This window comes from Ursus maritimus, unplaced genomic scaffold (genome assembly GCF_017311325.1).
Source record: "Ursus maritimus isolate PB19 unplaced genomic scaffold, ASM1731132v1 scaffold_4, whole genome shotgun sequence".
NCBI classification, from domain to species: Eukaryota; Metazoa; Chordata; class Mammalia; order Carnivora; family Ursidae; genus Ursus; species Ursus maritimus.
In genome coordinates this window covers 84,615,421-84,627,680 of record NW_024426552.1, presented here as the reverse complement: position 1 = coordinate 84,627,680, position 12,260 = coordinate 84,615,421, and positions in this window count along the sequence as shown.

Here is a 12,260-nt window from a genome sequence, read left to right as displayed (position 1 = left end):
ATTATAAGTGAAATTATAGGTGATTTCTGCTTCCTGTGACCTTTCTGTAGGTTCTCAATTTCCTATTTCCAACATGGATTATCTTAATAAAGAGAAAACAAGATGCCAGTAATTGGAAGAAAAAAATTGCTTTTCTTCCACTTCCAATTTCTTCCATTTTTAGGTGTTTTTGAAGATTGTGGTGGTTTTGTAATCAAATCGCTAGCTCTTTCACTCCCTGAGATGTAATTTTTCTGAGACTGGAGGATTAAAACGGCTCTATATTTTCACACTATATCCTTGCCTATCTTGGTTTTCAATTTCCTCCTAACCATGTTTGCTCTCCTTTTGCTACTTTGGAGATCGTTTGCCCGGTTGGAGAAGATGAAAACTAAACAGGAGTTAGTTGATTAGCCTTGTTTGCTTTTTGTCGTCTGTTAGCATTGTGTGTGCCATCTGTTACCAGCAGATTGCCTTCCTTCATCTCCTTCTTGCTCAGACCGTAGCAAAAAGGAAAACAGTCCACCATTTTGTCTTCAGAAAGTTTTTGCAAAGTTGAACTCACTTTGAGTATTCAACCTCCTTAGGGATACTAACTGATCTTCTGATTTAATGTTTAGTTTTATGGCCTTTCCTTCGCTTTGAAAAACTTTCCGATGTTCCTTTAGAATATGACCTCATCAGTGTCCTTTGCAACTACAAAGGGTTTTGCATCTGTGGCCCTTGAAACCAGGTCAGTCCGCTAACCCATCACACATGCAGGCTACAGTTGCTAACTGTTTTTCTCTTTTTGGTACCTTTTCCTTCTTTGCCAACTGCTTTGGGTATCATGCTCTTTTCCTTGAATCCCAGTGTTTGACCATGCTTCACAAATTCAAAACCTGCAGTGCCCCAGCTAGTAAAAAGTGAAGAATTGGAGAGCCCAGAGCCCATCTACAAAGAGGGCAGCTGTTACTCATGTACCTCCAACTGATTGCCTCACAGGACTGATGGCCCATTCTGGTAAAATCCTCTGATTTTTGGAAGATGCTGAAAATATAAGTGTGTGTGTATAACAGAGAAAAAGAACTAAAGTGAGAGAGAGATATCCCCAGAATTTTAATGTAAGTAGTTAATTTTTTTTTAATTCAGGTCAATACCCCCATGTAAATCACACACACACACACACACACACACACACACACACACACACACAATATGTAATGAGATAAATTCAATTGGAGACCTCCAGTGTTCATTCTTTATTCCATATCCACTGTCATTTCTCAAGGTTCTCCCAAGAAGCAGAACCAGTAATACATATAGGAAAAAATAAGGAATTGACCCACACAGTTATAGAGGTTGAGAGGTCCCTCAATCTGCCATCTGAAAGTTGGGGACCCAGAAAAACAAGTGGTAGTAATTCAGTGCAAGTACAAATGCCCAAGAACCAGAGGATCCAATGGTGAAGATCCCAGTATGAGGAGGATTGGAAAAGATGAGATGAGATGTCCCAGCTAAGCAGTGAAGCAAGAAAGAGAGAGAATTCCTCCTTCCTCTGCCTTGCCTTTTGTTTTATGCAAGACCTGGGTTGATTGGATGGTGCCCACCCACATGGAGGAGGACGATCTACTTTGCTGAATCAACCAGTTCAAATGAGAATCTCCTCCAGAAGCACTCTCCATAGACACACCCAGAAACAGCTTTTAATCTGGGTGCTTCATACCCAGACAAACTGACACATAAAAGTAACCATCACACCTGTAATGAGTTTATTTTTCCATTTCATCCCCCAAGTTTGCCATTTAGATATCAACTTTTGTTTTTAAAAAATTTGTTTATTTACTGGAGAGAGAGAGAGAGCACACGCAGGGGAGGCATGGAGGGAGATGGAGAGAGAGAAACTTGAGCAGGCTCCATGCTGAGCACCCCACCGGGGCTCAATCTCACAACTCTGAGGTTTTGGCCTGAGCCAAAACCAAGAGTTGGACACTCATCTAACTGTGCCACCCAGTTGTCCCAATTTCAACTTTCTTAATAAGTATCTTCCATAGCTCTAAACCCTGCTGTCACCAACTTATAAGGTGGATATGTGTGTGTTGGGGGTGTGGTTACAGATGTATGTGAAGTAAAAAGCAGCATATTTTGTATTTTGCTTGTTTCCCAACAGTGGCCTCCACTCTGTCTTGGAATCTTTGTGATCAGATAGTAAGAATTTATTGAGTTTCAAAATCTACGTGATCCTTCGTCACACCATGTGGCTAAGGACATAAAACAGACTCTGGAAACATGAGGTCCCAGGTGTTAGTTGCATGGGCCCTTTAACTTCCTCCCACCCTTGCTGTCACTTCTTTTTCTACTCCAGAGTCCACTCATTTCTTCATCTTTAAGCTTTGTCCCATGCCTCTACCCCAACCTTGCCCCTGAGACTCATTGACTGAATTTGATTCCCTCATTTTGACATTTGGTCCCTTGAAAACACATGACTTTAAATCAGCTTCTGGTGCTCACTTCTCTTGACTACTGCAGGTTACCACACTAACCCTGGGTCCAGTGCCGGATGACCTGGATGGTGTCATAAGTGAATATCCCCTGAAAACTTCATCACCCATCTTCCGTGCATTAGAGAATGCACCTTCTCTACAAATTTTTCAAAAATAACTTTCCTGAAATTTAAGGTACACATCAGTTGATATCATTATTGTTATTATGAGCTTGCATTTACTGAATATTTTTATTGTGCACTGTCCTAAATACTTTGTAAGTAGTAACTTATTCAATGATCACAGCAACCCCATGAATTAAGTACTTTGAGCATCCCTATTTGCAAAAGAGGAAACTGAGGCATAGAGTGATTATGTGCACACTTCGGTCTATCCAGCTGGTGTCAGAGGTAGAATTGAAACCCAGCAAGTTGCACTTCAGAAGCAGACCCTTAATAACTGCACAATATTATTTTTCTCCTACATTGTTATAAACTTAAAGATGACATAATCATTTTCTCGCCAGGTTCCCATCAGTTCTCATTGTTGATCAGAATTAGGTGCCAATAGCAAGTCCTCTCGTTCTGCCTTTATCCCTCTGCCTTTTGAGCCATGAAACTATCAGCAGGGCATGTCAAGAACTTTCTGATGCTCTACCTTTAGCACAATAAGGCTTCCAGCAGCTATATTGATAGTTGAAGCTACTTTATCTTGCCTCAGCACCAGTTTTGTGATTTATTGATCATTTACTTTTTATCTCAAAGCTCTGAAGTGTGCTTCTAAAACAGCATCAATACCTTTTTCTCCCCTCATTTTCAGCCAGATCATATACTTCCACTTTATAAATTGTAAATTTCCATGCAGGCTAATACTATGTTTATCCATAAAGCTACTTCCCTTTCCCTTTACTTCTAAGTCTCTCTGACTGACCTTATATGCTCACTCGAGACTTAAATGAACATTTGTATCTCTGTGATGCAAAGCCCTTTATCTCTTCAACTCTAGGTCCACCATGAATCCTGAGCTGCAAACAAACACGGGCAGGCGACTCCTGGACATCTCCACCCTTGGGCACTGCAAACACAGCCTGCTGTTACCTGAACTCATAGTTTCTCCCCATCACTGCTCCTTCTGTTGTCCCAAATTTGCCATCTATCCAGTTTTTCCAGCTTGAAATATTGGCCCCAGTTCTCTGCTCATCTTCACAAGAAAACACATTTAAATAGTTTTTGGTCATCGACACACACATTTACTACTCACACACCATTCTTCGCTCACGTAGGTTTCTGTCCCCACCACTGAAACTGAAGCTATACCAGCGAGCATCACCCACCTCCACACTGAATCCAATGGCCACTTTCCTGCCTTCACCGTACTGTGCCCCTCTTGGGTACATTTGGTAACAGTCACTCCCTTCTTTCTCTTAGTTTTCATGATGCCACCCTCTCCTGGATTTCTTATTCTTTTATTGGTTCCATGTCCTTGGGCTTTTTGGTCGGCCTCTAAAATATTAGAAGTTCCTAAGACCAAGTCCTTCCCTATATTTCACTTTTTATTGTTGCCATACAGAATTACCACCAATTTAGTGACTGAAGGTGGCAAACTTTATTATGCTACCGTTCAGAAGTTTGACCCAGTTCTTTGACTAAAAGCAAGGTGTTGTCAGGGTTATGTTCCTTTCTGAAGGCTCTTAGAGGGAACCACTTTCCTGTATTTTCCACCTTCTAGGGCTGTCTGCATTCCGGCTCGCTGATGTCTTCCCCTGTCCTCACAGCAGGCAATGTCAAATCTGTCATGAAACCTGCTTTTGTAGTCACATTTCCCTCAGATGATACCCAAGAAAAGTTCTCCACCTGGAAGGCCTCTTGTGATTACATTGGGCATACCTAGGTAATCAAGGAAAATCTCTCCATCTCAAGGTCTTTAATTTATTCACATCTACAAAGTCCCCTCTCGTAAGGTAACATATTCTCAGATTCTGTGGATTAGGACCTGGAAATCTTTGGGGGCCTATTATTCTGCCTTTCACTTTCCTCTATGGAGGCGATCTTTTGAGTCCCACATTTTCAAATGCCATCCTTGTGGGGATGATACCTACCTAAATCTCCAGCCCTGATGTTTCTGAGACTTCAACATATATGTCAAAATACTTACTTAATTTACACTCTCCATAACCTTTCTTCCCCAAATCTTCATTATTTCCACAAATGGCACCATCACACTCCCAGCAGATCTAGAACTAAATTTGGTGGCATGTCTGGCTTCTCTCTTTCTTTTATCCCCAACCATAAGTAACAGAAGGTCCTCTAATACATCCTTAACTTCTCTAAGTCACTGTCTCTGCTGCCACCTTAGACCAAGCCACAGAGTCTGTAGCTTCCTAACTCCACTTGCTACTTCTCTCTTGATCCCCTTACATTCACCTAACATTTCATTTTAAATTCCCACAAAGGAATCACAATAAGATTTAAAAATAGTCAATTGGATTATGTTATTTCCCTGTTTAACACCCTCCAGTGGTGTTAGGAGAAGCATGCAGGTAGGTCAAGTTCCTCGGGACCTAACACTTTGACTTCATCTTCTACTACTCTTCCACTTCCACTAAGTTTCAGCCAGACCACCAGCCTTCAGTCCATTCCTGCGGCATGCCAAACCTATTGCTGCCTCAGGACCTCTGCACTTTATCTGGAACCCTCATGCTCAGATCCTTGCATTGTTGGCTGATTGTCATGATGTGGAGTTGACTCTAGGCCTTCCCCGGCCATGTCATCCAAAGTCAATTTCTCTACTTCCCCTCCCCTTCTCTATCCTCTGACTCTCTTCTGATTCCTTCCTAGCACTAATCACTGTCTAAAATTGTCTTGTTTGTTTATTTATGTCAACTTCACAGAAATGAAATTTACATTAAAAAATACACATATTCTTCGTACACAGTTTGCTGAGTTTGGAGAAATACATACACCTGAGTAGCCACAACCTCAGTTAAGAAGTAGAGCACTTTCATCACTGCAAAAAGCTCATAAATGTTCCTTGGCAGTCAGGTCCCTATGCCCACACAGGTAGCCTCTGATCTGACTTCTTATAGCCACTGATCTCATCAGTTTTCTTGTTCCAGAGCATCTCTGTCAAATAGAAATATAATAAGAACCATGTAGGTAATTTAAAATTTTCTAGAAGCTTGCATAGCTTTGTCCTAGAACTCCATACAACTTTACATAATTCTGTAGTGTCTGCTTTGGCTCGGCATAATGTTTTTGCGTTTCATCCTGGTCGTATCAGTAGTTCATATTTTTACATTGGTGAGTAGTATTTGATTTCATGAAAACACAATTTGTTTATCCATTCTTCTATAAATGTTGTATTATTTCCATATTTTAGCTGTTTGAGAAAAGCCACTATGAACCTTCATGCACAAGTCTTTTTGGACATATGTTTTTATTTCTTTTAGGTAATATAGTAAGTTATTATTTAATTTTACAAGAAACAGCCCAATTGCTTTCCAAAGTGTTTGCACCATTTTGTCCTACCTCTAGCTTTGTATAAGGGTTCTAGTTGTTCCACGTCACTAATACTTCATATTTTGTTCTTTTTTATTTTAGCCATTCTAGTTGTATCCTATGGAGGTTTTTATTTGCATTTTACTGATGACTAATGATGTTGAATATCTCTTTTCAAGTGGTATTGGTCATCTGTATATTTTGTGTAGGGTCTGTGGCAGAATCTTCCCTTTAAAAAATGTTTTCTATTTATTGAATTGTAAGACTTTCTTATGTATTCTGCAAATGAATCCATGTCATAGATACATGCTGCAAATATTTTCTCCCTTACTGTTGCTTAATTTTCTTAATAATGTCTTTTGAAGAACAGAAGGCTTTAATTTTCCTGAAGTTCAGTTTATATTTTTTCCTTCTATGGTTATTGCTTTTTGTGGCCTCTTTACAAAATTTGTGCCTACTCATGGTATCAAAGAGTTTCTCCAGGGTTTTCTTCTAGAAATTTTATGATTGTAGCTTTTATGTTTATAGCAGCTTCTTAAACCACTCTGGTGATCTTTTTTTCCTCTTTTTCCCTTCTCTTCTCTTCCTCATTTCTTTGCTCTCCTTTCTCTCTCATCTGTTCACATGAAAGATAGAGCACTCTGTCTGATCTCAGTTTCTGACCTTATTTCTCTTCTTCTCTAATGCCAGTGAGCAAAATAAAGGTTAGTAGTGGCAAAACCTGAAAATGATGTTTCCCCTTTTGAAAGGCAGTAAGGTGGAGTGGCAGGAGGGGAGGGTGATATATACTTCTTCCTTTTTTTTATTTTTTTTATTTTAACCTTTCACTCAAGAAATTACAATTCCATTTCAGAAAGGGTAGCGCTTAGACAGCAGTGGGCACAGAAGGGTGTGAAAAGATGCTGAAAAGCTGGTTGGTGAAAGAAAAGGGTGTAGGCCAGAGCTGGAGAGACATTTTTCCCAACTTATGTCCAATAACCCCAAGAGAGAAGGAGAGGGTTCTCTGAAATGCACTCTATATTATTTGTAGCTTGTTTTCATATGCAATTCCGTTTGCCCATGGTCAAGGTAGACCAACCTGATGAGTAAAAAAAAAGTAACATTGCAATGACAGTATGGATGTCTTTTGTTCTGCCTTCTTTTTTGAGGGATCTCCAGCCACCGTCCAAGTCTCCCCATTTTCTTGTAGAACTCCCAGAAGTCACCTCATTCATTGGGTTCACAGGCCCAGTCCTCAGGAATACACTGTTATCCTCTTTTGCTATGCCAGTTCTGCCTTTGTTAGGTGATGTCTGTTGCCTTTGGATCCCTTTGAATGTGCTGCCACTATTATTCACACCATTTTCCACTGCGGCTTGTCAAAACAATGCTATGCCAACACCATGTTGTTCTGAAGCTGTTCCACTCTGCCAAAAAAATATTGCTGTGCCACTGATGCATCAGTTCTCCTGATGTACAAGATCAGCCAGCATTTTCTTCTAGATAAAGAAGAATTCCTCTTCCTACTCTGGGTACCACATTCCTGTGTATGGGTTCTAAAACACCTCATCCCATGCTCCCTGTAAAGGAGAATGGTTCTTTCCATCTGACTTGTAGCTTTCTCTCCCCAGATAGGGCTCCTTCACTCAGAATCTGTAGACCATCATTTTTCGTTTTTGTTGTTTTTTGTTTTGTTATATTTTGTTTTTATTTCTGAGGCTCCAGGTTGGGAGAATAAGCTGAGGGACAGATGATGTCCTGTACTGACAATTATCCTTCCAGAATATGGTGCAGTGAATGAGCCACATGAATATGTCTGGGTCCGTCTCTCCTTACGAAGAATTCTTTGTCAGAAAGCACCTCAGCACCAAGGGCTCATACTCTCACCCTTTTCCATTCATGCTCAGCTATTCTAGTTCATATCTAAACCATTTAAAAAGCTGCATGTAATCCTCATTCTATCATGTGGGATCAGTTGCTATCAAGTAATTAATCCCTTTTGTTTTCTTGTAAAGTACTAAGTTAGCAGATGATTTACGGTACTGTTTTGGGTAGATGCTTGGCTCGGATGAACTCTGACAACTGTAGACAATATTCTGGTTTTACTGAGTAAATGGTGCCTGCTAAAGAATAATGCTATCAGCTTTTTCCTTCCTTCCTTTTTACATTTTTTTCTTTTCTGAAGAAGTTGTTTGTGGAAGGCAACAGAATTCCACATTAGCCTTGTCAGCCATATGAATGGTTAACATGGTTGCCTCAATATGGAGTCATCTACCACCCTGTGAGTTGCATTTGCCTTGGTTGGTGATAGATAACTCCCATATGCTAGAATCTGTGGGTCATCACTATTGTCTGTGGCAATGCTGAAGGAAGTCTGTTTCTTTTGACGTTGAACTTCACCCTCTATGATGTGTTTCTCAATCTCTCTCTTTATTTATTTATTTATTTTTTCATTATCACTCTCCCTTTCCTGCCCTCCCCCAACATCACCAAGAGCCTTTTTAGGATTTTTTTCCTAATCATTTCCTTCATCCCCAGTAATATTTTAATATCACAGATATACCTTCCATCTGTTTATGCACCATGGCCCTCCAACCATTGTAATAACTAAGGTTTTTTTTCACCCCCTCCTAGGAATCAGTTTTTACCCTTGCAGCAATCAGCATCAATCCCCATGTAAAATGCGTGCTCTGTGAAAAGAATGGCATGGGTACTGGACAACTCTGATAGTGTTTAGTATCATTTTCTTTCTTCTTTTCTTTCTCTCTCTCTCTTTCTTTTCTCTCTTTCAAAGATTTATTTATTTATTTATTTATCTGAGAGAGAGAGAGAGAGAGAGGGAGTGCAAGTGAGGGGAAGAGTAGAGGGAGAAGAGAGAGAGAATCTCAAGCCGAAACCCCACTGAGCAGGGAACCTAATGTGGGGCTTGATCTCATGACCCTGAGTTCATGACCTGAGCCAAAACCAAGAGTCAGATGCTTAACTGACTGAGCCACCCAGGTGCTCATTTCTTTTCTTTACTTTCCTTTTCTTTTTTTTTCCTTTTTTTCTTTTTCTTTTTTTTTCTTTTTCTTTCCTTTCTTTTCCTTTCCTTTCTTTTCCATCCCTCCTTTTCTCTCTTTCTTTCTTTCTTTCTTTCTTTCTTTCTTTCTTTCTTTCTTTCTTATTTCTTTCTCTCTCTTTTTTGGAAGGAGGCAATTTGATATAATGAAGGATTGGTGGCTTGGGAGTCAGAGAAGTGGAGTCCTGATTCCTCCACAACTAGCTGTGTGATCTTAGGAATATATCTCTGAGCCTTATTTCATGAACAGTAAAATATAGGAAAGTATACTTTGTTCATAAGATTGGGGATTAAATTTTAAAATCACTGTGCAATTCTTAGCACGATGCCTCTCATGTAAGTTTAATTCTCTGGTTATTATTTTAGTTTATATTGGTCAACTCATCAATTTATTGATACCAATTACCTTCCATCTTCTTAGAGTCATATTCTTCCTGGATTATTTCATGCACTCTATCTTATATTCATCTCCATAAAATTGCTGCAACTTCTGCAGGCATTCTTGAAATGAGTTCATTTTCTCTTCTGGAAGGAAAAATGGTGTATATTTATGGCTCCCCCAACCCAAATCACATCTGGTAGAAAATCAAACAAAACATAGGTAGGTAGGAAACAGTTTCAAAGGTGTTCATATTTCCTGGGCCTCAAATTGAACAATAACTTTTCGGTTTCCGCTTGAAATTATGGAGTCTGTTTAGTAAAATGCATTTTTTTTTATACTTCAGATAGTTACAGTATTTTTTTATACTTCAGATAGTTATTTGAAGTAACTACTTACCGGAGGTTCTTGGGAACTTTCTTTTAAACCTTTTAAACCTTCTTAATCCTTGCTACTCAAACTGTGATTCAGAGACCGACAGCTGGAGTATCCTCTGAGAACTTGTTAGAAATGTAGACTCTCAAGTCATACCCAAGAACGACTGAATCAGGCTCTTCATTTCAATAAGATCCCCAGCTGATCTGTATGCACAGTAAAGTTTGAGAAGTGGTTTGCATAATCACTTTTCTTCCTCTAACTGCATCCAATGACTGTTAATCTTTTAACAAGATATAATTAACACTATTTGCAAATACTGTTATTACCTATTCATACTTATCAACACTATTACTAAATGCTTTGCCTAGCTTTCTTCAGTAAACATAGTATTACTCACTGACCACACCCATAGAGTAATTCTAAACTTTATATGTTTATATTTAGCATGTTTAGGAAGTCTGCCAAAAATACAGGAGACAGCCCACGGAGACTAGGATTCATTAGCTCTGAGATGACGCCCAAGAATCTGAATTTTCTGCAATCATTTGTTTTCCTTATGTAAGTGGTCCATGGACCATAGTTTATGAAAAATGGTATTACACTCTTACATTAAGTCACTTACCCTTTCTTATCCCTTTAATCATGTCACTTGATAGGAATTTCTGGACACTATAGAGTATACATTAGGCATTAGGTATGCAGACAGCCCAGGCAACATGCACAAAACCAGGCTTTGTGAAACATTTACTGGTTTCTGATGTTCTTCTCATTCTCTCTGATGTTGTAACTCCTCTGGAAAAGAACATGTGAGAATGCTGCTGCAAAAGACGTATTGTAGTGTATTGCAGTAATGAGGGAAGACAATGAGCACTGCAAAGATCACTGTTTATTATGCATGTGTAACTCTTTTTACAAGTGTGAAGAAAGGAGGAGGAAAAGGTTTAAAAAAATCAGGTGCCTCACAGTGCTTTGAGGAGAATTTTAAAGTGATTATTAAGCTGGCAGTATATACTATTTTGCATATGTTGGGCAGTAAATAGTTAATTCATAGCCATAGCACCCAGCTTATTTTTTCCACTAGGATTAAGGTAATAGATGAGATTCCTCAGAATTGTTTCAGAAGTTGATGCCCAAAGAAAACACATTAATAGAAGTACAATGCACAATTTAAAAGATAGCAGATAGTCTTTCCCATCTTGGTTGAGAAATAGATGCTGAACAGTCATCACCTCACACAAATCTCCTTCAGAAAAACTAAATGTAATTAGCAGTGGCTGTTACTTAGAGATAGAAATAGAAATATAACAACGAAAGTTGGTAGCATGTATTACATGGAAGGATTAAATGATCCTCTATGTATTCAATACTACATCAAAGACTTTTATATTCAGTAGGTGAGCCTATCAGGTAAGAGGTCTAAGTCAGTGAACTACATTGGAACTACCTCTTGGGGTCAGATACTGCAAATTTGACTTAAGGTGTTAGAACTACCTTTGGGGATTCTTAGCATCTTCTTTCATACTAGACTTAATCCAAAATATGGAAAGATTGTATCTATCTAAGTATCTATCTGTCTGTCTGTCTATCTATCTGGAGGAAATGAATGTATCTTAAAGGTCCCTTCCCCATTTAAATCAATTTGATTCACAAGATTCTATGGCGTCATTCCTGGAAGCTATTTTGCAGTTAAAGTGGTAGCAAATAATGAAGGTCTGATGACACCACAGGAAATAGAGTAGAGCAGAGTAAAAAAAGCTAGAGGTCATGAGGAAGCAGATGGGCTATTTGAGGACAAATCTAGGAAGAAGACTATAAGCCCTGAGAAGGTATTTGTTCCATTATTAATTATTAATTGAAAGCATGTTAAAAATATATCCTTCATCATCCCTGTTCCTATGATCTGGTCTCTTCAGGAAACCTTGTTTACCTTTTCTATACATGAATGGTTATAAAAAGTACGATTACTGGCGGTACATTGAAGTGACTACAGCTGGTTTTCCTTACTCCTTGAATTGTGATTGGTAAACACCAAGTAGAGTTGGGGAAATGATTAGATTGACTGTTTCCTTAGGTGCAACTTTATTGTAACTTGTGGATCAGCTTTAAAGGGATTGTCTTTACTTTGGCTAAGCAGAGAGACAGTGTTTTTTGGCTTTTTTCCCAGTGTTTTTCCTTGTCCACATCTGGTCCTACACAGAACAATTACTCATATCAGCCTTTTGGATTCTCAAGACATGATGATTTATACCTTCCAAGAAACTCTTTATGGCACCAGTTGTGTTTACAGCTAGACTAATGGGGGAGTTGAACATTGAGCTTTTTCACCGCCTCCCCGCTGCCCCTGGACCTCAGTTATCAGAGATACCTAATGGACCCCAATAGACTGTGCTGATCCAGCTTCATTCAAACTGTGGGGATGAGAAATCTCCATGAGCACACCATGGTCACAGCAATTTACAGATCTGAACGTCTGGTGGATCAATGCAGATGATAAAGCAACCCCTTTTTTTCTTTCTTTCCTTTTT